The sequence below is a fragment of the Culex pipiens genome, chromosome 3 (genome assembly GCF_016801865.2).
Source record: "Culex pipiens pallens isolate TS chromosome 3, TS_CPP_V2, whole genome shotgun sequence".
Taxonomy (NCBI): Eukaryota; Metazoa; Arthropoda; class Insecta; order Diptera; family Culicidae; genus Culex; species Culex pipiens.
The window spans coordinates 69,027,230-69,051,954 of record NC_068939.1 but is presented as its reverse complement, the minus strand read 5'-3'; the positions used below and the strand labels follow the sequence as shown (position 1 = coordinate 69,051,954).

Here is a 24,725-nt window from a genome sequence, read left to right as displayed (position 1 = left end):
GGAGCAATGGTTGATTGAAAGTTTCAATTTGAAATTTAATTTAATTGTATCAGGAGATCGCTGGACCCTTTAAGCCAGATTTTTTAAGACGTCGGATCTCTTTTATTTGATTGGAAATTATGTGGTTTGAAGATCTGGCTACTTGTCTCAGTAACTTTAGTGATTTTTATACACTTTTTGGAGCTTTTAGTGCCATGTACGAAAACTTAATTGATTCCATACAAAAACCAAGTTTTTTGCAATTTTAAAGTTCTATGATAGTAAATTGATTTAAGTTCTATTCTTACTTCAGATCAAAACTGGAGCAACTAAACCTTAACCAAATAAGCTCAAATTTTCAGGCTAGCTTTTGGGACTGTAGTGCTTAAAAATTCCTTTTGATGCGTTCGAAATCAAACACCTTTGTCTTTTTCATATATCCGTGAACCACGCTACACAGCAAAAAATCCAAAGGTAAAATCGCATGCAAAAGCATGGACATCACCTTCGTCAAAATAAATACTTAATATTACACACTGCATGTACAATTTTTGCAAACACAAAAAAAAACTTGCAACCAACGGGATTCACACCCAGCACCAACAGTAACGACTGGCGCCTTAGTCCACTCGGCCATCAGACCGATGTAAAGCTGAAAGGATAAACGCATATATGAGCTTGACATTTCGGTCAAGTAGGTTTTCCATACTGATGGGCTACATATTTCAGGGTGTAATATTACACAGAATTTCATAAAATATTGCAAAGTTTATTTTACACCCAGGCCTTTTACACGCAGCTGGATTACTACTTTTTTAGCTGTGTAGTTTCCAATCAAAATCGGTGATTAGTCAGCTCAATTTTAAATACTAGCAATTTCAATTTATTTGAGATTAATATCGCGCGCAAACTGCGCAAAGTTAAAACTATTTTTTTTTAATTTAATAATTTCTTTAATAACATAACTCCTGAATGGCTGTAGTAAAAGTCAAATTACACAATAGTTAAGATAAACGCGTCATGTGATAAAAGTCCAAGTTAATAATCTTAATTTTAGTAATAATAAATAATCCCAATTTTAGTAACAATTGATAATGTCTGATTTATATGTATCTAACCCCTTAAAGACATCCCTGGGTGAAATAAGACCGACCAACAAAATTTCTACGAAGCTCAACTCGAATGGTAGCATGACGTTTAGGGTTCTCAGAATCACGTGCACTTTGATTTTTTAAAATATATTTAGACAGGCCCGAATGATTTTTCTCCAAAGTTTGTATGGAAAATTAGTGCTGTTCATTACTCCCACACACGGCGTGTTTTCTGGGCAACCTTAAGGAAAAAAAATAGTCATCGCTACTTTTAAAAGTATCTTATAGGAAATTTTCTCAGCTTTCCAATGCTTCTAAGAGCGAAATGTTTCATCGGGAAATTTCTGAGATATCTATATTTTAAGTTTTTTGTTTTAAAATCCTTAAGCATTTATTGGAAACTTTTAAATAACAGTCCAGGAAACTTGTCAAATGATGTGTTTCATGTGTCATTTACTCATCAAAAAGTGCAAAATAATACAAGAAACATCTTTGTTGAAGGTTGCAAACCGCTAAACATTTTGAAAATTTTGTTTGAACCGAATTTTTGAATATGTGGGATTTATTCAGAAATTAAAATCATAAAACCGCATTAAAATATTATTTTTACAAGAATAAATAGATTATTACATAATAGTTGTGTACAAATAACACCGGTCTACTCTGATTCAGCTTGGAATTAGCTGATACAACCGATTTTTTCACAGGTTTGAGATTGATAGGGTATTACAAGATTTTTATAAATAAATAACATATTTCCTTAATCAAACATTAACCAGTTGGATGAATACAAAACATGTTTAATACTCGAAATTGAACTGCAAACTACTGTTGTAGTTTTTTTTTTGTACTAAATGATCAAGGAAAAAGCAATATTTTAGAAGTTTATATATTTATATATCTCATTGTAACCGTTGCTAGTCGATCTGGTGAGCGTGTGATTTATGCGCCACTCCCAGAGGGAGATCGCACGCCATGTTTGTTTGCCCGGTCGAGACTCTTTTAAAAGACGAGCCCATTTTGAACTGATCCTCATCGGAGGATTCAGGATCGAACCAGCTAGATCACCGAGAACTGCCACTAAACGAAACCGAGAATCCGTCACGCCAACCACAAGAAATTACCCAGACAACTTACTCCAGTGTGTTGCTTCCCATACCTAAAAGCTCATCATCGGCAGTGCCGCCACCTGCCACCAGGCAGCGCTTCGATCTTGGCAGTGCATTCGACGCCAAGCTCTGTCATTCAGAAACAAAACGAAAAAAGACGACGAAAAGTGACATAACTCCAAATCAAATCAACTAAAGAAACTCCACAAGTAGGTTTTAAATAACAGTTAAACGAACGTTTTATTCATCAGGAAAAGATCTAGGGTAGTTTTATTTCATAAACTCCAAAAACAAAGTCGAGTTCTCTTCTGTTCGTTTTGGTTAAGCATGCTTATATTTGTACAATAGTGTTGGTGGCCATCTTCAAGCTTTCTATCTTCTACCTACTTTGCGTGTGTGCGTTTATCTTTACTTCTGTCTGTTTCCCTAACCGTGCTCATGTGCTCTTCCCATCTTCCAGCAATCAGCTGATCAAATCGGCTTCTGCTCCGAAATTGCGCGCGCGCGCGTTTAGGTTTTGGGGGTCATCCACGTGTGACGTCGAAAAACGTGGGATTAAAGTTTGGACCTCAAACTTTGGACGCGTCCATCAAGGCCGGATTCGCGTCTGCCGCCTCGGCACTAGGCCGGCAAAACTTCGCTACGTCAGCTAGGGACGTGCTCTTCCCACAAGTGCAAATAGAACGGACTCACCGAATGATGATCTTGTTGCTGCTGTTGTTCTCTGCTACTTGGGCTGGTTGCTCAGCTCAGGGACGACACGTGGCCGTCAGCTGATGAACAGCTGACCGGAATGCGCGGGACTCGGCCTTACGGGGTGGCTCGGGCCGGTTTTGGACTTTTCCCGGTTCCGCGGCTGTCAGCGTTCAGCAACTGGACAGGAAGCTCCGGCCTTAGGGTTGACTCCGGCCGGGACTAACGATCTCCGCTGTCCTCGTGTGGTGGTTCAGGGACCCTCCCTTCTTCACCGGGGCGATGTGTTGACGGATCGCCGCCTAGCGTGCGCTCACGCTCCTTCGTCCTCGTGCTTCGCCTGGTGACGTGCGGCGACAACGAGAAGTACGGTGCGCGGGGAACTTCGTCTCCGTTTTCCTCTGCTGCTTCTGCTGCTCGTGTGTTCGCGCTGCTGCTGGGCTGGTGCTGCTCGTGCTGCTGCGGGATGGTTAGCGCTGTTGCTAACGGCGAATGCTGTTCGGAGAAATTCCATGAGCACATGCACGGTGTCCTATTGAGCACAATTACCTTTTCTCCTGTTCGCACACAATTTAAACAATTTCAAGCACTAGCGCACACACAAAATAACTAACGGGAAACTAATAAATGGAAATTTAATTAGTTAACAAAAATGGAACACGTCACTATACTAAATTACATTTTGTACAAAAAGCCAAAAACTCGCGGTACAAAACGCGCACTTCCACTCTCGTTGATAGCTGGGGACAAAGTGAACGAGCCCTGGAGTCCTCAGAATAGGGAAGGTCGCAACGGACGCTCAAGCGGTTTGACCGGAATTACGTCATTCCTTGAGATGCTCTCTGGGTAACTGCGTGCGACAGAAGTAGCGAACTCCCCATCCCTTTTTAGCAACTGTGTTCTCGGGTCTAGCTGTTGTGTTCTCTCACTGAGGTAGTTCAAGATCGGCTCATCTCTCTCAAGAGTCTCTCTCCGGGTCTTAACGCAATCGGTCCAAAACAGGTTGAGTTACCGTGGTGAATACTACAGAGATGTTTACTGAAGAGTGCAAGCGGAGTTTGACTACACGGATTTTATTGCAAAATGTAAAGAAATAACATTTAACATTGAAACAAATAAATAAATAATTTTGCCAAACAGGCCAACTGTTACATCATCTTTTTAAAAAATGTTTTATTTCTTGGTTCTTGTTCAAATAGTTTGAAAAGACTCTTTTGTTTTTTTTGTTCAAATAATAAATAATATTGTTCAAACAAAACAAAAGTTTGTGACCAGCATTCTGAATTGGAAGACTCGAGTTTTATTGCTACTTTTAAGTGCATTTTCAACAGTTAACATTTTATAAAATTTTATGTTTATTTTATTCTCATGAAAATATGACTTTTGAAGCTTGCAACAGTAATATGTAGTACATTTCGATTTTAAATCATATAATCATATTCATAAAAATTCAATAATACTATTAACAATCACAAACCTGCCTATTTTTGGTTGAGCAAGCTGAATTAGAGCAGACTCGTGATATTTGCACACAAAAAATATATGTAATCTAATAAAAATATATTTTTACATTGTTTTATGATTTAAATTTATGAATAAATTCCCATATATAAAAAAAACTGGTTAAAACTTCATTTTCAAAATGTTTAGCGATTTGCAACCTTCTACAAAGTTGTTTCCTGTCTTATTTTGCACATTTTGATGAGTAAATGACACATGAAACACATCATTTCATAAGTTTTCTGAACAGTTAGCATAAAATTTTCAATAATTAATAAAGAAATTTAAAACCAAAAAAATTAAAATAGAGATATCTCAGAAATTTCCCGATCAAACATTTCGCTCTTAGAAGCATTGGAAAGCTTAGAAAATTTCCTATAAGACACATTTGAAAATAGCGATGACTATTTTTTCTTGATAATGTTGTTCTAGAAAACACGCCGTGTTTAGCAAAATGTTTGGTATTCATCCAAACTGTTTATTTTCTTTAAGTTACCGCAATTTCACATTAAACGTTTATGATCAAAATTTAACAAGTTAAGCATGGAAAATATTTAAAAACTTAAAATTTTCTTTTTTAGACCAAAATTGAGCATGTTTACGGAAGCTGGTAATTTTTGTTTACAAACCTTTTGAAAAATGGTTCAAACTGCAGTAAGTTATGTACAACTATACTAAAAGAAACTATGTACGAGAACCCACCCCAATTATTTAATCTTGAAACTTTTTCCAGTGACTATAAAAATGCAGGGATCAAGTCTCCCTAAAAACACTTTTTTAAACAATTAATTGTAAAAATAGTATGACGATAAATTTAACATCAAATCCGTAAGGGTTTTGGAGTTGATATGTTTATCAAACAATTTATGTATAAAAAATATTTTTTTGAATAATTTTTGAGTGTTTTTAACACTTATCAAAACAAAGAAAAAGATCTCTTGGAAGTTTTTTGCAGCACTTTTTAGAATTATGTGTGTAACTCAATCGAAACATTTTTTAATTTTTTTCTTTGTTTTCTACAAAGTCTAGTCAAGTTCTAGTCAATTTCGCACAACTTTCTAGAACCCCAAACTTCATACTTCCCCTCTAGTTGAGCCTGCGCAGTCATTTTTATAAATTTTTGTAGGTCAGTGTAATTAGAACCATATGTTTTTGTTTGGGTGACCTACGCCATATTAGGGTGGTTCAAAAAATCCTCGATTTTCGCAAAAACTATATTTAAAAAAATATTATTAACACTCCTCCGTCCAAGGCGGAAAAAAAGTTGGAACGCTAACTTCAACTCGCTGGTTCTCAGCCAAAACTCAACCAATCTGGATGATTCCTTTTTCCAGAGATTTGTACGGATCTCCAGATGAGCCTAGAACTTTGCAGATCTCGATTTGATCAATCCTCTAATAACTACGACTAAATTAGTCGGAGCAACTTTTTTCCGCGTGTATTTCCGAAAAGCGACTCAAGCGGGAACATTTTTGCTACGCTGCAAAAACACAATAACTTTGCTAAAATGTTAGCAAAACCCATAAAATTATATATCAAAATTTCCGTTATGATCTCAGGATTATGATGAGCTTCTAAAATTTCCATTATTTTCACAAAAAAAAAATCACAAAACTACGTAAAACTACAGAAAAAATAAAAATGCCTCATTTTATGACTAGAACTTTATGGTAAAATCATTGATTTCATTGATTTTTTTATGAAAATGTTTCAAATGATCTAAATTATATGTTTCCGAATCATTCTGAGTGTGTTTTTTCCTGAATACTACAAAATTTTACCAAAACTACGTAAAATACAGAAAATTTGATACATTCCTTTAGAACTTTATTTGCTTCATGATAAAATCATTGATTTATTTTATGAAAATGTTTCAAATGATCTAAATTACAAGTTTCCGAATTATTCTGAGTGTGATTCTTACTGAGTACTACAAAATTTTACCAAAACTACGTAAAATACAGAAAATTTGATACTTTCCTTTAGAACTTTATTTGCTTCATGATAAAATTATGATTTATTTTATGAAAATGTTTCAAATGATCTAAATTACAAGTTTCCGAATTATTCTGAGTGTGATTCTTACTGAGTACTACAAAATTTTACCAAAACTACGTAAAATACAGAAAATTTGATACCTTCCTTTAGAACTTTATTTGCTTCATGAATACTACAAAATATCACCAAAACTACGTAAAATACAGAAAATTTGATACTTTCCTTTAGAACTTTATTTGCTTCATGATAAAATCATTGATTTATTTTATGAAAATGTTTCAAATGATCTAAATTACAAGTTTACGAATTATTCTGAGTGTGATTCTTCCTGAATACTACAAAATTCTACCAAAACTACGTAAAATACAGAAAATTTGATACTTTCCTTTAGAACTTTATTTGCTTCATGATAAAATCATTGATTTATTTTATGAAAATGTTTCAAATGATCTAAATTACAAGTTTCCGAATTATTCTGAGTGTGATTCTTCCTGAATACTGGAAAATTCTCCCAAAACTACGTAAAATACAGAAAATTTGATACATTCCTTTAGAACTTTATTTGCTTCATGATAAAATCATTGATTTATTTTATGAAAATGTTTCAAATGATCTAAATTACAAGTTTCCGAATTATTCTGAGTGTGATTCTTACTGAATACTAAAAAATTCTACCAAAACTACGTAAAATACAAAAAATTTGATACTTTCCTTTAGAACTTTATTTGCTTCATGATAAAATCATTGATTTAGTTTGTGAATATGTTTCAAATGATCTTAATTACAAGTTTCCGAATTATTCTGAGTGTGATTCTTACTGAGTACTACAAAATTTTACGTAACATACAGAAAATTTGATACCTTCCTTTAGAACTTTATTTGCTTGATGATAAAATCATTGATTTATTTTATGAAAATGTTTCAAATGATCCAAATTATAAGTTTCCGAATTATTCTGAGTGTGTTTCTTCCTGAATACTACAAAATATCACCAAAACTACGTAAAATACAGAAAATTTGATACTTTCCTTTAAAACTGTATTTGCTTCATGATAAAATCTCTGATTTATTTTATGAAAATGTTTCAAATGATCTAAATTACAAGTTTCCGAATTATTCTGAGTGTGATTCTTCCTGAATACTTAAAAATTCTACCAAAACTACGTAAAATACAGAAAATTTGATACTTTCCTTTAGAACTTTATTTGCTTCATGATAAAATCATTGATTTATTTTATGAAAATGTTTCAAATGATCTAAATTACAAGTTTCCGAATTATTCTGAGTGTAATTCTTCCTGAATACTAAAAAATTCTCCCAAAACTACGTAAAATACAGAAAATTTGATACTTTCCTTTAGAAGTTTATTTGCTTCATGATAAAATCATTGATTTATTTTATGAAAATGTTTCAAATGATCTAAATTACAAGTTTCCGAATTATTCTGAGTGTGATTCTTTCTGAATACTAAAAAATTCTCCCAAAACTACGTAAAATACAGAAAATTTGATACTTTCCTTTAGAACTTTATTTGCTTCATGATAAAATCATTGATTTATTTTATGAAAATGTTTCAAATGATCCAAATTACAAGTTTCCGAATTATTCTGAGTGTGATTCTTTCTGAATACTAAAAAATTCTCCCAAAACTACGTAAAATACAGAAAATTTGATACTTTCCTTTAGAACTTTATTTGCTTCATGATAAAATCGTTGATTTATTTTATGAAAATGTTTCAAATGATCTAAATTACAAGTTTCCGAATTATTCTGAGTGTGATTCTTACTGAGTACTACAAAATTTTACCAAAACTACGTAAAATACAGAAAATTTGATACCTTCCTTTTGAACTTTATTTGCTTCATGATAAAATCATTGATTTATTTTATGAAAATGTTTCAAATGATCTAAATTACAAGTTTCCGAATTATTCTGAGTGTAATTCTTCCTGAATACTAAAAATTTCTACCAAAACTACGTAAAATACAGAAAATTTGATACTTTCCTTTAAAACTTTATTTGCTTCATGATAAAATCTCTGATTTATTTTATGAAAATGTTTCAAATGATCTAAATTACAAGTTTACGAATTATTCTGAGTGTGATTCTTCCTGAATACTAAAAAATTCTACCAAAACTACGTAAAATACAGAAAATTTGATACTTTCCTTTAGAACTTTATTTGCTTCATGATAAAATCATTGATTTATTTTATGAAAATGTTTCAAATGATCTAAATTACAAGTTTCCGAATTATTCTGAGTGTAATTCTTCCTGAATACTAAAAAATTCTCCCAAAACTACATAAAATACAGAAAATTTGATACTTTCCTTTAGAACTTTATTTGCTTCATGATAAAATCATTGATTTATTTTATGAAAATGTTTCAAATGATCTAAATTACAAGTTTCCGAATTATTCTGAGTGTGATTCTTTCTGAATACTAAAAAATTCTCCCAAAACTACGTAAAATACAGAAAATTTGATACTTTCCTTTAGAACTTTATTTGCTTCATGATAAAATCATTGATTTATTTTATGAAAATGTTTCAAATGATCTAAATTACAAGTTTCCGAATTATTCTGAGTGTGATTCTTACTGAGTACTACAAAATTTTACCAAAACTACGTAAAATACAGAAAATTTGATACCTTCCTTTAGAACTTTATTTGCTTCATGATAAAATCATTGATTTAGTTTATGAAAATGTTTCAAATGATCCAAATTATAAGTTTCCGAATCATTCTGAGTGTGATTCTTCCTGAATACTACAAAATATCACCAAAACTACGTAAAATACAGAAAATTTCACAGTTCTGTAAAAAAATCATCTGTTGTAGGAAAATTTGATAAATTTTTTTATGAAAATCTTTCAAAACACCCATGAGCAAGTCACTGAGATTTCGGTCATTTTATTTTTTGTTTTTTTAATCCGGCTGAAACTATTTTGGTGCCTTCGGTATGCCCAAAGAAGCCATTTTGCATCATTAGTTCGTTCATATAATTTTTCATACAAATTTGTCAGCTGTCCATACAAAAATGATATTCGAAAATTCAAAAATCTGTATCATTTGATGAAATTTTTTGATTGGTTTGGTGTCTTCGGCAAAGTTGTAGGTATGGAAATAGACTACACTGAAAAAAAGTTATACACGGTAAACAAAAATTTGGTGATTTTTTATTTAACTTTTTGTCAGTAAAACTTGATTTGCAAAAGACACTATTTTTATTTTTTTTTTTATTTTCTGATATGTTTTAGAGGACTTCAAATGCCAACTTTTCAGAAATTAACAGAATGGACAAAAAAAAATCTTTGACCGAGTTATACATTTTAAATCAATATAGATTTAAAAAAAAATCGAAACATTCGTCGCAAAAATGTTTCATCTTCATTTATCGATGTAAAATCGAATTTTCAATCTTAAAGTATGTTAGTGATTTTTTTATATAGTGCACCGTTTTCAAGTTATAGTCATTTTTAGGTAACTTTTTTGAAAAGAAGTCGCAGTTGTTCATTTTTAAAATTAGTGCCCATATTTTTGAAAAGCTGAGAAAATTTTCTATATTTTTGAACTTTGTTGATACGACCCTTAGTTGCTGAGATATTGCCATTCAAAGGTTAAAAAACAGGAAAATTCATGTTTTCTAAGTCTCACCCAAACAACCCACCATTTTCTAATGTCGATATCTCAGCAACTAATGGTCCGATTTACAATGTTGGAATATGAAACATTTATGAAATTTTTCGATCTTTTCGGAAAAAATATTTTCAAAAATTTAAAATCAAGACTAACATTTCAAAAGGGTATAATATTGAATGTTAGGCCCTTTTAAAAATATTTTCAGCTTTTCAAAAATATTTTTTTCAAATGTGGGCAAACATGGGCACTTATTTAAAAAAATGAATAACTGCGACTTTTTTCAAAAAAGTTACCTAAAAATAGCTTGACTTGAAAACTTGCACTTTATAAAAAAAACACTGAAGCTCTTTTCGATTGCAAATTCGATTTTACATCGAAAAATGAAGATGAAAGTTTTTTGGGAACAATATTTCGATTTGTTGAAAAAATCTGTATTGCTTCAAAAAATCATAGCTCGGTCAAAGATGTTTTGGCCATTCTGGAAATTTCTGAAAAGTTGGCATTTGATATCCTCTAAAACATATCAAAACATAAAAAAAAATAAAAATAGTGTTTTTTTTGCAAATCAAGTTTTAGTGACAAAAAGTGAAATAAAAAATCACCAAATTTTTTTTACCGTGTATAATTTTTTTCAGTGTAGTCCATATCCCTACCTACAACTTTGCCGAAGACACCAAATCGATCAAAAAATTCCTTCTAAAGATACACATTTTTTAATTTTCACATTTCACATATCATTTTTGTATGGAAAGCTGCCAAATGTGTATGGAAAATTAAATGAACGAACCAATGCAGCAAAATTGCTTCTTTGGGCATACCGAAGACACCAAAACAGTTTCAGCCGGATTAAAAATACAAAAAATAAAATTAAAGAAAAAATACTGCTTCTGTAGAGAACTGCTCCCATACAATAAGTTTCCAAAACAATGCTCTACATTCTAATACCAACATAAAATTATAAAAATTATAAAACTTTCTGTATTTTACGAAGTTTTGGTAATTTATTTTTAGTATTCAGGAAGAAACGCACTGAGAATGATTCAGGAACTTATAATTTAGATCATTTGAAAAAGCATTATGAAATAAATCAATGATTTTACCATGAAGCAAATAAAGTTCTAAAGGGACCATCCATAAACCACGTGGACACATTTTTGGTAATCTCGAACCCCCCCCCCCCCTCTTCGTGGACAATTGTCCATACAATAAAAATCTTTTTTGTATGGAGCGTGGACAATCGCCATACCCCCCCCCCCCCAAAGTGTCCACGTGGTTTATGGATGGTCCCAAAGGAAAGTATCAAATTTTCTGTATTTTACGTAGTTTTGGTAGAATTTTTTAGTATTCAGGAAGAATCACACTCAGAATAATTCGGAAACTTATAATTTAGATCATTTGAAACATTTTCATAAACTAAATCAATGATTTTATCATGAAGCAAATAAAGTTCTAAAGGAAAGTATCAAATTTTCTGTATTTTACGTAGTTTTGGTAAAATTTTGTAGTATTCAGGATGAAAACACACTCAGAATGATTCGGAAACTTATAATTTAGATCATTTGAAACATTTTCATAAGCTAAATCATTGATTTTATCATGAAGCAAATAAAGTTCTAAAGGAAAATATCAAATTTTCTGTATTTTACGTAGTTTTGATAAAATTTTGTACTACTCAGTAAGAATCACACTCAGAATAATTCGGAAACTTGTCATTTAGATCATTTGAAACATTTTCATAAAATAAATCAATGATTTTATCATGAAGCAAATAAAGTTCTAAAGGAAAGTATCAAATTTTCTGTATTTTACGTAGTTTTGGTAAAATTTTGTAGTACTCAGTAAGAATCACACTCAGAATAATTCGGAAACTTGTAATTTAGATCGTTTGAAACATTTTCATAAAATAAATCAATGATTTTATCATGAAGCAAATAAAGTTCTAAAGGAATGTATCAAATTTTCTGTATTTTACGTAGTTTTGGTAAAATTTTGTAGTACTCAGTAAGAATCACACTCAGAATAATTCGGAAACTTGTAATTTAGATCATTTGAAACATTTTCATAAAATAAATCAATGATTTTATCATGAAGCAAATAAAGTTCTAAAGGAAAGTATCAAATTTTCTGTATTTTACGTAGTTTTTGTAAAATTTTGTAGTACTCAGTAAGAATCACACTCAGAATAATTCGGAAACTTGTAATTTAGATCGTTTGAAACATTTTCATAAAATAAATCAATGATTTTATCATGAAGCAAATAAAGTTCTAAAGGAATGTATCAAATTTTCTGTATTTTACGTAGTTTTGGTAAAATTTTGTAGTACTCAGTAAGAATCACACTCAGAATAATTCGGAAACTTGTAATTTAGATCATTTGAAACATTTTCATAAAATAAATCAATGATTTTATCATGAAGCAAATAAAGTTCTAAAGGAATGTATCAAATTTTCTGTATTTTACGTAGTTTTGGTAAAATTTTGTAGTATTCAGGAAAAAACACACTCAGAATGATTCGGAAACATATAATTTAGATCATTTGAAACATTTTCATAAAAAAATCAATGAAATCAATGATTTTACCATAAAGATCTAGTCATAAAATGAGGCATTTTTATTTTTTCTGTAGTTTTACGTAGTTTTGTGATTTTTTTTGTGAAAATAATGGAAATTTGAGAAGTTCATCATAATCCTGAGATCATAACGGAAATTTTGATATATAATTTTATGGGTTTTGCTAACATTTTAGCAAAGTTATTGTGTTTTTGCAGCGTAGCAAAAATGTTCCCGCTTGAGTCGCTTTTCGGAAATACACGCGGAAAAAAAGTTGCTCCGACTAATTTAGTCGTAGTTATTAGAGGATTGATCAAATCGAGATCTGCAAAGTTCTAGGCTCATCTGGAGATCCGTACAAATCTCTGGAAAAAGGAATCATCCAGATTGGTTGAGTTTTGGCTGAGAACCAGCGAGTTGAAGTTAGCGTTCCAACTTTTTTTCCGCCTTGGTCGTTCGTGTAAGTACGGGATGCCTTGGACGGAGGAGTGTTAAAGTCCTTTGAAACAGTGACGGTGTCTGAACTGAAGGGCATAGGCTCTGGAAATATTTTTTTTTTAAATCCTCGGGAAATTTTACGTAACATACTCAATAATGGAAAAGTTTTTTAACAGGATTCTGAGATATGATTTTTTGAAAATAAAACCTGGATTTTTGAAACGCCGTTCGTAAAAACTGGAAAATTACGAAAACGAGAAAAATTATCTTTTCCACTTAAACTGCGATAACTTTAAAATTTCAGCGATGTCCTATACTTTTTTGAGTTCCACAATTTTTGATTTAGAAAGTCGCAACTTTTAGTATAGAATTCCTGTAGAAGTATACGATGTATTTACAACAAGTTTTAAGTAATTTTGACCGTACGAAATAATTTCCCCTTAACGTGAAAAACATGAGCAATTCTACTCAAACACGCCTTTGCCTTTTGAGCTCAAAATTTTCCCAGAACAAACATTTGTTACCGTACGCATCTCAATTCGCAGCAGACACATTTTGACGAAACGACCTTTTGGGAGAGGTCGTCGTTTTTCCCCAGAATCCCCCTCACTTCCACTCGTCCGAGGTCGCTGCTGAGTGACGTGCAGAATCCATAAGTCAGAAGAACCGCCAGTCAGTCAGTCTGCTGTGGCCCATTAGCATAGGACGGGAGGAATTTCACAGAGAGAGTTCACGACGACGACGCGGCCAGGTCTTATGTACGTGTCACACGTGGCTCACCGTCATGACGCGCACGACGGTGAGCCTTTAAATCGTCCTGTCCATCACCCACCTACTCCATGAGGGAAGGGGTGGGGGCCATCCCCAAATGATGATGACGTTGAAGATTCGAGGGGGAATTTGGAGGGAAAAAAAACGCTTAAGGGGAGCCTATGTAAATTTTGCTGCCAGCTGCTCCCAAGTCCAGGCCCCAACAAACTGAGACATAAAGACTCGAAAATTGAGAGGTACATTCTTCACTTTTATGTACATCGCGCGTCCCGAAGTCCCGTCAGTCAGTCAGTCAAGTCAGTGGAAATAATAATGTGACAGCCAGCAAAATGGTGAACAACGACGCCGGCGGCGCGATGCCTTCAACTTTTCTGTGTGTACGGAAATTGGGAGCACGATGTAGATGTGAAGGAAGGTGGAGGAGTGGTCCGAAAAAAATGATGGGGTTGGATCACATGGGGTGAAGGCAAATAATAATTTAAAATAAATTCAAAGATGTTTTAAAACAATCAATGATTAACTGAACCAACACACCAAACAAGTTTCAGTCGGATTAAAAAATACAAAAAATCGAATGACCATAATCTGAGAGAACTTCTCTTATATATTTAAAAAATCCAAAAATTGCAAGTCCAAGAATCAGTATTATCTGATTTTTTTTTCTCGAATGATTGAGACAATTATTGTTTAATATTGCTAAAAATCTAGACTTTTTCTAAATTAATTAAAAACTCTGTATAAAATCACTTATGTCTAACAATAATAACTTAAGCCATATTTTGGTAAACAAAATTGGCTGAGGAGTTTTTTTTTAATTTATTATTTTGAAAAGTATATTACGAAGGTTATTTTTGCAATTGTTTTCCTTCTTTGTCCAATTCGTTCTCCTTAGTACCAGTAAACTCTCTCCCCATTTTGTATCCATAGCTCAGCTCAGGATAACAACCGCACCAATGTAATTGTTAAAAAAATCTTAAAATTGCGCGCATTTCCGTAAAACTTCTTCAATTCCAACTCTCTTAGATGCATTCGAAAGGTCTAATGAAATTTACAACTCCAATACTTCTAACTTACGTGAAATTTTCCGAGGATTCCGAATATGACAAATTTGAGACCGAAAAGTGCCGCTATGACGGCCTACAGGGCAAAAACTAACGTTGTAAAATGTTTGTTATAGAAAAATCAAAAAAACTATAAGAAAAACTGCGATTGGCCAAATAGTTATTTCCGTAGGCTTATAGTCCATGAAATTACCTTTCTTTTAACCTATGGAAGTATGAGTGTTGGAGGCTGTTGTAAAAAGATATTAAGGTTTTAAAAAAAATCATTTTTAACAGTTATTTGCAAAAGCTATGAGAAAAATTCGAACCAATCCTGGATGTCTATGGCACATTTTGAAGTGCTTCAAAAGACCTTTCGAATGCATCTAAGAGAGTTGGAATTGAAGAAGTTTTACGGAAATGCGAGCAACTTTAAGATTTTTAATGTTTTTTCGACCTCAAACTTCAAAGCCCGTTTTACCCCACTTCCCTTTGTCGTAGAGGGCTCATATTTGGCATGAGTTCATCTCATGTATAGACAAACAAACGCTGAATGTTTCATCCAAATCGGAGCACCTCGATACAACCTGTTACACATTGGTGAAAAACTCGCTCTTAAAGCAACCTTATAAAATGAAATGAATTGTATATTTTTTTTTTCATAAAATTATTTTTATTAGGTCCTTTTCGGTACTGGGACCTGGTTAGGACCGAGTCGGCTTTTGTAATTACATTTGACTTAATAATTACAGAGGATCTTGTGTGTAAATGTTAGTGGGAGGGGAGCCGAAATGAATTGTATATATTAGTTTCATGAAAAATATGAATCGTTATAATTTTTGAAAAAAAAAAAAAAAATGCAGGTGTAAGGTTTCGGATATATTTTTTTACAACGCTAAGAATCATATAAAATGAACCTGTTCTTAGGCTAGTACATGTTTTATTTAAAACAGAACACTGATGAAGTCTGCAAGTAGTAGACGAAATACGTATCGGTCAAGATATTATTAAAAATATATAGCGAAATTAAAAGGAACAACTCGTCTCTTTGTATTCATAAATCATACATTTTTTGAAAGCTAATGATTGCAAAACAATTAAACTTGCATAAAATGCCCAAAAATTTTAAATTTTGTTTTATGAAAAATACAGGAATTATAAACCGATGGCAATTTTTATTATGAATTATGAATGAATATTTGTTTAAATAAACATTTGGAAAAGGCATTTATTATGCACACGGGACTGATTCAACGAGTCTTGACCAAATTCAACTTGGTCAAGTTAGTGTTGAAATATAGAGAGCCTATATGGAGAGGCGAAATGTTACTCTCAGGGTTCCAATCGAACTGTCAAATCGGGGTTTCAATCGAGCAACAAGATCATGCAAGAACAAGGTCGGAATCAATTTAAAATAATTTTGGGCAGATAAATGAGATTAATAACATTTAGAAACATTGTAAAACTGTGTTTTTGCCTTCCTCACCTTACTGAGGAAAGGCTATAAAATCACTCAAAAAAAGAAATTCTTAATTTGACCTCCTAGACCTTCATGTATACATTTCGACTCAGAATCAAATTTTGAGCAAATGTCTGTGTGTGTGGTGGGATGTTGATAAAAAAATTGCACTGAGTTATCTCGGCACTGGCTGACCCGATTTGGACCGTTTTGGTCTCATTCGATCCGTCTTAGGGTCCCATAAGTCGCTATTGAAAATTATAAAGTTTGGTTAAGTACTTCAAAAGTTATGCTAAAAAAACGATTTTAGCAAAAGTCCGGAAGATTGTAAAAAGGGTGGTTTTTGTAAGAAACCCCGTCATGTTATACATTTTTAGAAACGTATTCGAAAGACCTTTTCAAAGAGTTCAGAAGATTGAAGATCTAACTACCCTATCAAAAGTTATAAGCACTTAAGTGTTGTTTATGAACTTTTTTTAGGCTGGATCTCATATATTTCGATGAAAACGTTGTCCAGATCTATCATGCGACTTGTCGTTGGGTAGGTAATCAAAAGACCTTTTCAACGAGTTCAATAGATTGAAGATCTGACAACCCTATCAAAAGTTATTAGCACTTAAGTGCTATTAATGAACTTTGTGGAGGCCGGATCTCAGATACTATTTAGCATTACACTCTAAATGTGAGGAAGGCACCAACCACGTAATGGTGGATTAAGTAACGTTGTTTTTGATTAAAATGATAGTTTTTGTTAAGTTTGTGCTAGTTCGGTACAAGAAACGTGCCAGCACCAAAAACAAACTACAAGTTTTTCAGCCTTAAATTTGAATGACTTTGGGTGTTTAGAATTTCTCCCAGAACATTTCATTTCCCTATGTAGGTCCGTATTGAATTATCTTGGAACCGTTTTTTTTAACTGCTGACTTAAAAGTTTTAATACTCGTACAACCAAATGTCTTCAAAATTATTTAACTAATGCTTGAAAATGTATATGCTGCCCATGTTCGCATAATTGTCCCATTTACAAAAACAGCAAAATGAGAAAAACGCAAGGCAAGTTTGTCCCACACATTAAGCTACGTGTAAAATTTTCGCCAAAAAGCAGGATTTCCTCCAGATTTCTAGAACAAAGTACTGGATATTTTATGCTTTTCTAAAAGAGCACACGATTTTGAGTCTAACTGCATTAATATCTCAAAAGTTATGAAAATGCTCATGCTCAAATCACGATTTTCGTCAAAATCGGTCCACGCCCTCTTTTTTGACACCACTCCAATGTTTCGCCTTTTACGCAAAAAATGCGAAAAACCTCCATTTTCAAACTGCGATATCTCTGGAACCAGACTCATTTTAAAGAAAATTGGACTTAAAATCGATTGGCATGGTTCATTTTTTAGTTAAATTTTTTTTCAGTGCCTGTTGCGCAAATGAAAACTTGTTGCTTAATTTTCACACACCGTTTTCATAAGAATTTTTTTCAAATGTTTTCCTATTGGGTTCAATGTTTAATTTTTAGTTTACGTTACACTTTTCTTTAAAAGGAGTCCCTGAGATATCACAGTTTGAAAATGGAGATTTTTCACATTATTGGCGACAAAGGCGAAACTTTGGGCGAGACGACCTTTAGTCCCAGGCCATTTATTAATTATTATCATTGAAGTAAATCCTGACTTTGATCACGAAAATTTTCAAATTAAAATAAGCTGTATCGCGATACTCTTTTGACTGAACAAATATCAACAAATAAAATGAATATCTCCATCCATTGCAATGGATTGATCCGCATTAAACCAACAGTAATTGTCTTGTTTGACCCCATCGATCCCCCTTGAACCCTAGGTGAGAGAAAGGGGGCGTCGATGGGTTCGTTCGTAGGTTTGTTCATTTTTTTTTGCTCTCTCTCCAGCCGTGTACTACCTTTCATCGCACGTCGCAACATTCTCATTGGTGGTGGGTGTCGTTGGTGTTTGGGGACAAAACTGGAGCGTCGCTCCACTTACATTAATTTTGTTTGCGTTCGTTCGTTCGTTCGATGCTCGTTAACCTTTGACGTATGAGGAAACGAGCTATTTGTCCAAACGCCGCCGCCGTCGCTGCCGATTGCTGAATCCGTGGTCTGGCGCCACACAATCCGTCGTCGTCGTCGTCGTTGCAAAACGCACAGGTTCCCTTCCTGATGGGGTTCGTCCTGGCGGTGATTTATGATGTTGTTTACTGTGAATGGCAAACGTCGACGCTGCTCGATGCTCGTCCCGGTGGCCACCGGAATTAAGTTTTGCGATTTATGGGTACGGTTTAATGGATTTTTCTGATCTGTTTCTAACGGCGAAAGTTTCGTCGCACACGTCAGAAAATGTGTGGTCCCACACGCTGTTTGAGGACACTTGTATCCTGTCAGATTGTCGCATTTTATGTTTTTGTTTTCGATTGAGAAATGGTCGGGTTTGGATTGTTTTTCAAACTTGAAAAATAACAGGTCCCTTCCATTTGACGGGGTGAATCTAAGGAATCTTCAAAACAAAAACAAATTCAAACAATTTTATTACTGGGTCAAACATTGTCTATTTGAACAAAACTAGAAAATGTTGTCTCGATACTAGTTCTTTGGTTTCCATAAAACTTTGCTTTTATTTTTTATTATAACACTTGATCTCAATTCCAGGGTCAGGGTTTATAGTGATATTTTGAGACGGAGATGTTTGAAAAAAAAAAAAAATATAAATATAAAATTTCGAAAAAAAAAACGAATTATTCATCAAAAAAGTCAAATTTAAGGTAAGGGCTGTAAAAGATGATTGTTTTGAACATAATATTGTTGGTATACAGATACATTTGATCCTCATTTGATTGTGAAATCAAGCAAACTCAATTTAAATGTGATTTAACTTTTAAAAAGTAATAGTATCTCTTACCAACTTTAAAGTTAAACGTTAGAAACCATTTACTCAAAAAAGTTCCCTTGTAAGTAATCTTTTACGATTTAAAGTTCAATTAACATCTTGAAAATCTTAGTTTTAAAATGGTTTTCAAAATATTTTTTTATGATTATTTAAAAATATAGTTTTTCTTCACATTGATATCCTGAAACTATCTGCAAATGCCCTTTGGGCTTTTGAATCATTTTATTATAGTGATTTTTTGTCTATTTTATAATTTGGATTTTACTGAATTTTGTAATTCAATAATATGTATTCTAGACAAACAGCAGAATCTTAAAAATACTATTGACAAATTTTATTTTGCAGCTATACAATAATTTTTAAATTGTTTCATCATTTTATGATTGATATTAAAATAAAAACACCATCTCTTGCGCAAAAAAAAAATCATTATTAGTCCCAGTTCAATTTTTTTTGTTTTTTTTTTGTGCATGCTTTCCTTAGACCGATGCAAATATTTTTTAAAGTTTTTTTCTTTTGACTTTTGAATGAAAAAAAGTGTTTTAAAATGCATTTTACACTAGTTCAGTTGTTTTGCAATAAAAAAATGTAAGATTTGACCAAAACAAAAAAAAAGTGGTATCTTACATGGAAAATTTACAAAAATTCAAAAGATGTTTGAATAAACCAACACATCCTAAAATATTAGTTTATGTAACAAGTTGCAAAAAGAAGATTTTTTCAGCACGAGTCGTACATTTATCCAACGAGGTTTACCGAGTTGGATAAATACGACGAGTGCTGAAAAAATCAAGTTTTGCAACGAGTTGCTTACAACATTTTTTGCCATTTCGAAAAACGCTTCTAGAATGGAATTTTATGTCAAACATTCATGTATTTATTAAATTCACCGTTCAAACCAGAAAATATTGAAAAATGTTACTTTTCGATACTAGTGATAAAAAGTTCAACTTTTCAGCACCCATTACAGTGCTGAAAAGTAGTACTTTTCAGCACTGGTGTAGAAAAGTATTATCTTTCCATTCTGTTTTTCTTGGTAGGGAAAAGTAGGCCGTTTCGTTTCTCCAGAAGGACAGGAAAAGTTGACAGTTTCACATCGGAATTGCAAAAATGGTTTTAAATGTATGGGAATGTATTTTAAGTCGATTTCAGCTGATTGCACTTGACTTTTATTTTTTTCACGGCTGGACAGTGATCATGGAAAATAGGCATGTTAATGTTCGAAAATCATTTTTTAGATTGATTTGGAGTCTTGGGCAAATTTGTAGGTTATGATTAAAACTTTTTTGAAAAAATCGATACACGGAAAAATTAATCGAAATAAACATTTTGAAAAAAAAAATCAATTGTTAAATCAAATCCAATTTTTGCCAAATTAAATTTGCATTCGATATGGAATTTATACATTTAAAAAAATAGGCACCTTTTCGAGTTATAGTTATTTAAAGGTATTTTTCAATCTCCAGTTTTTTGCAATTTAAAAATATTTTATTAAGAAAAAGGACTCCTGAATATTATCAAAAATTGTTAAAATGTCTTTCAAATTTCTATTTTTGACAATGCTGATTGGTTGCGGGTTGTTGAAATACAGCCTCTTAAAATTTAAATTTTGTAAAAATCATTTTTTTTCAGTTTCACCTAGTCCTCAGTATTTAACTCAGGTCTGCCCAACGTACGGCCCGCGGGTCGGATCCGGTCCATGCAGCCATTTCATCCGGCCCGCGACGGCTTTTTCAATCTCTTTCAATTGAATTCATATCATTTCTATATTGATAGTTTCTGAATTAATCAATTGTAAAATGACGCAAGATGACAAAATTATCCATTTATTTAAAATGAGTAACAAAAAAAAAAAAAAACTTGGATTGCTGTCTTAAAATGCACAATATGACAATAAATTTGAACTTCTTACAGTGAATGACAATAAAGAGCGCTGCAGAAAATGTTAAAATATAAAACAAGCATAAAATTCGTAAAAAACAATAAAATTTACAAATCGAAATAAAAATAAATCAAATTAACACATTTTTGAAACTAATCTTTGTTCTTGAACCTTATTAAAAAAATTATATGAAAAAAAATGTTTACTTTTTCTACTTTTATCAACATTATTTCCGGCCCGCCATTGCATCACAAAAATTAGATTTGGCCCACTGGGCCAAAAGGTTGGGAATCCCTAATTTAACGTGTTCTCGGAAACTATTTGTTTGATTTTCAAAGTTAAAAAATAGATTGTTTTTTTTTGAATAATTTTCTGCTTTGTTGAGAAAAATAACTATGATTGTTAGAATCAAGAGTTAAGGACTATAACATTTATTTTGAAATGTTTGGCTAAATTTTGAATTTTTGCCTTCCTATAATCCTGCTCCAAAATTGAACTTTTTATTTTAAGCTTGAAAACCCACCTTGATGTATACAAATCGACTCAGAATCGAAAATTGAACAAATGTCTGTGTGTATGTGTGTGTGTATGTGACCAGTAATGTCACTCAGTTTTCTCAGCACTTGCTGAACCTATTTTGACCAAACCAGTCGCATTCGACTTGGTTTAGGGTCCCATACAGTGCTATTGAATGGTTTGAAGTTTTGATAAGTAGTTCAAAAGTTATGTATAAAAATGTGTTGTCGCATATTTTCGGAGGTTGAATAAATGGCAGAAAACTGAACTAAACATCATCATGTTATACATCGTTATTTAGGTAATTGAAAGACCTTTCCAACGAGTCCAAAACATAGATAATCTGGCAACCCTGTCTCGAGTTATAACCACTTAAGTGATAATTATGTACTTTTTTGTAGCCGGATCTCACTTAAACGTATTTAAACAATGTTCGGATCCATCATCCGATCCATCGTTGGTTAGGTAATTGAAAGACCTTTCCAACGAGTCTAAAACATTGAAGATCTGGCAACCCTGTCTCGATTTCTGACCTCATATGATGCCACTTATGAGCCCTTGAGTGATATGTGTGTTTTTTGTATTCCGGAACTTAACGAAATTAGACGAAATTTGTGTCCAAACCCATCATATCACATATCACCCATTGTTGGAAAAGAGTGAGGAAGGCACCAACCAAATAGGTGGATTAAGTTAGTTTTTTTCAACAGTTCCGAGCTATCTCGAGTTGAAAAATAAGGGCTAATAAGATGACACTGAGAAATACTCATTTTTTGCGAATTTCACACTTTGAGAGGCTGTATCTTTGATACCAGAAAATAGTTTTGATATATTTTTTGCATGAGTGCTTGTTGAAATGATAATAAAATGGAATTAGTTTGTATTTGTAAACATTTTAGTTCTTTAGAATATAATTAAAAATGGAATTATTGAAAAAAAAAACAAGTTAACAAAACAACATAATTTAACTTTTTTTTTAAAATACATATGCAAAACAAAAAAAAAACTATTGATTGTAGAGTCTAGATCCCATTATTCAAAATTTCAAATCAAAAAAAATATTTATGAAGAAGGCCAAATTTATCACAATCTGGTTTTGTTAGGGTGTTTTCGAAAAGGGAGAAAAAATGTCGTCCTTTTGTATCGCCAGATCATCGCCGCCGGATGTCCGTGGTTAATCTTTAATTGACGCAAAGTACGAACCTTCGCCAGATCAAAGTGAGTCCCTGTGTGGATGGGAGGGCGGAGGAGGCCGCTAGCCGTCACGAGTACAATTGACAATGACTTTGGCAAGATTCGATGCAAGATAGATGAATCGACGATGACAAGGACAAAACTTTCATGTGCTTCTTGCTGAAACGGGTTTAGTCGTCTGAGTCGTGGTGATGACGATAACGGTGAAATGATTAGTTGCGTAATTACGACATGACAAGCCCCGGGTGGAAAAGCGTTCCCATGGGGGGGTTGGAGGGACAAAGCATGAAGAGGAGGCATTTTCCGACGAAATTGATTGTGTCACGTTCTAATGATGGTGTTTTTGTTCGATTAGCGGCGTGGCTAATGTGCGTGTCTGTTCGTGCTTGTGCGGCCTGGTTGGCACCGATAACGAGTTGGGACGACGAATCAATTATGCTGACCAAAACAAAAGCTGTTTGTTGTGTTGGACGAGATTGATGGAGATGTGCGAAAATTGTTTTTAGGAACAGGTCGATTATAGAATCATTATTGAGTTCGGTTAAGTGGTAATTGAATTATTTTATTACTATTTATACATATCCTAAAAAAAATCAACGTCGATTCTTATAATTTGGATTTGTTGGACAAATGCACATTAAGCTGTAGCTTAGGTTAAATGAATTAGTTTTGGGTCTACTTTGTTGGAGATCCTTCCGGACCAAATGCCATCAAAATTGGTTTATCCAAATTTTTAATCTTTTTTTTTGGTTTTTAACGGTAACTCTATTTGAGGTATGGTTAAATGGGCTCTTAAGATAAAACTTTTTTTTAATGAAATCAAGAGAAAAAAAAAGAAATTTATATTAAATGCATGAGTGGTTTGTAAGTCTAGATAGATAGGGTGCGTTTTCGTTTAAAGCATGTACTCCCCAATCGAATTAGTTAGAATATAATTTTCATTGATCACAATAAAAGGTTTACAGATTGCACATTTAAGAGTCTCTTTATTCTTCTACTTCACAGATTTCACGAGACAGAGTAAGACGCACTTGTTACTTAGGAGTCCAAATTCAATCCCATCACAAGTAATCGGCATGCTCTCTTCCTGTACTACAAATTAATCTATCTATAGATCCGTGTACTAACAATTCAAAGAAGGTCACCAGTGTGAAATTCCTAGTGTTTTCCCACTCCTTTTATCCCGCCCACTTTCGCAACAAATTGTTATTACCCTACTTCCCTTATTTCACCCTCACCAATTAGTCGGGAAGTCACTTACAACCAGCTCATGTAAGGACACGTTGATAATTATCTAGCGGTAGTGCGCGCCGACTTTGCCATTAACCCCCTCAATCCCTCCTCTTTTTCGCGCGCCCTGGCAGCTCCTTGGGGAGCAGTCCCGAGCGCGCCTACAAGTATACAACAAACGGCTTTTCTACGGGCCTCCAGTGTTGTTCACCCGCGAAAGGAAGAATAACGACGACATCCGCGACGAGGGTAATCCCAGGGAGCTGCGGAAAAAAAAGTTCGTCTTATGCCACCCCGCAAAATCGTACGCTAGTTGGATATAGCTTAAAATCTCTGGAAACCAGAATTTATTTACAAATGACACATTCTCCGGCAATGTACACCTTAGGATGAAATTTTGAAAAGCGTGTATGAGCCATTCAGGTATTTTTCCTCGATTCTAGACTACTTGAAGCTTTAAAAATCATAGTTTTCATTAATTGATCATTTGAATATCATTTTGTACAAGTTGGTTAGGTTATGCATCAATTCGTGATAAAATCATCGTTTTAAAACATTTTTCTAAAAACTCCTGGTTTTCAGCGAAATAAAATCCAAAAAATATTCTTTTGATTGCATTTTGTAGGTTTTTAGTTGTACTAAACGGAAATATAATGGGTTTGATAAACTGATTTACGTGAGGGTTCATTCTAATACAACGCAATGATTTTTTTTTTATCCCACACCCTTA

General features: G+C 33.1%; 1 protein-coding gene and 1 long non-coding RNA gene across 2 annotated transcripts in view; one reads left to right on the top strand and one right to left on the bottom strand.

Annotated features, from left to right (window-relative positions):
* LOC120414119 (band 7 protein AGAP004871) overlaps positions 1-24,725 on the top strand; it is a 420,902-nt gene that overhangs the window by 91,806 nt on the left and 304,371 nt on the right. The window lies entirely within an intron of this gene.
* Positions 2,827-3,865, bottom strand: LOC120414120 (uncharacterized). Its single transcript, XR_005605032.2, has 3 exons — positions 3,552-3,865; positions 3,422-3,492; positions 2,827-3,367 (listed from the first exon to the last, which is right to left on the bottom strand). It is a non-coding gene; the product is annotated as an uncharacterized LOC120414120 (long non-coding RNA).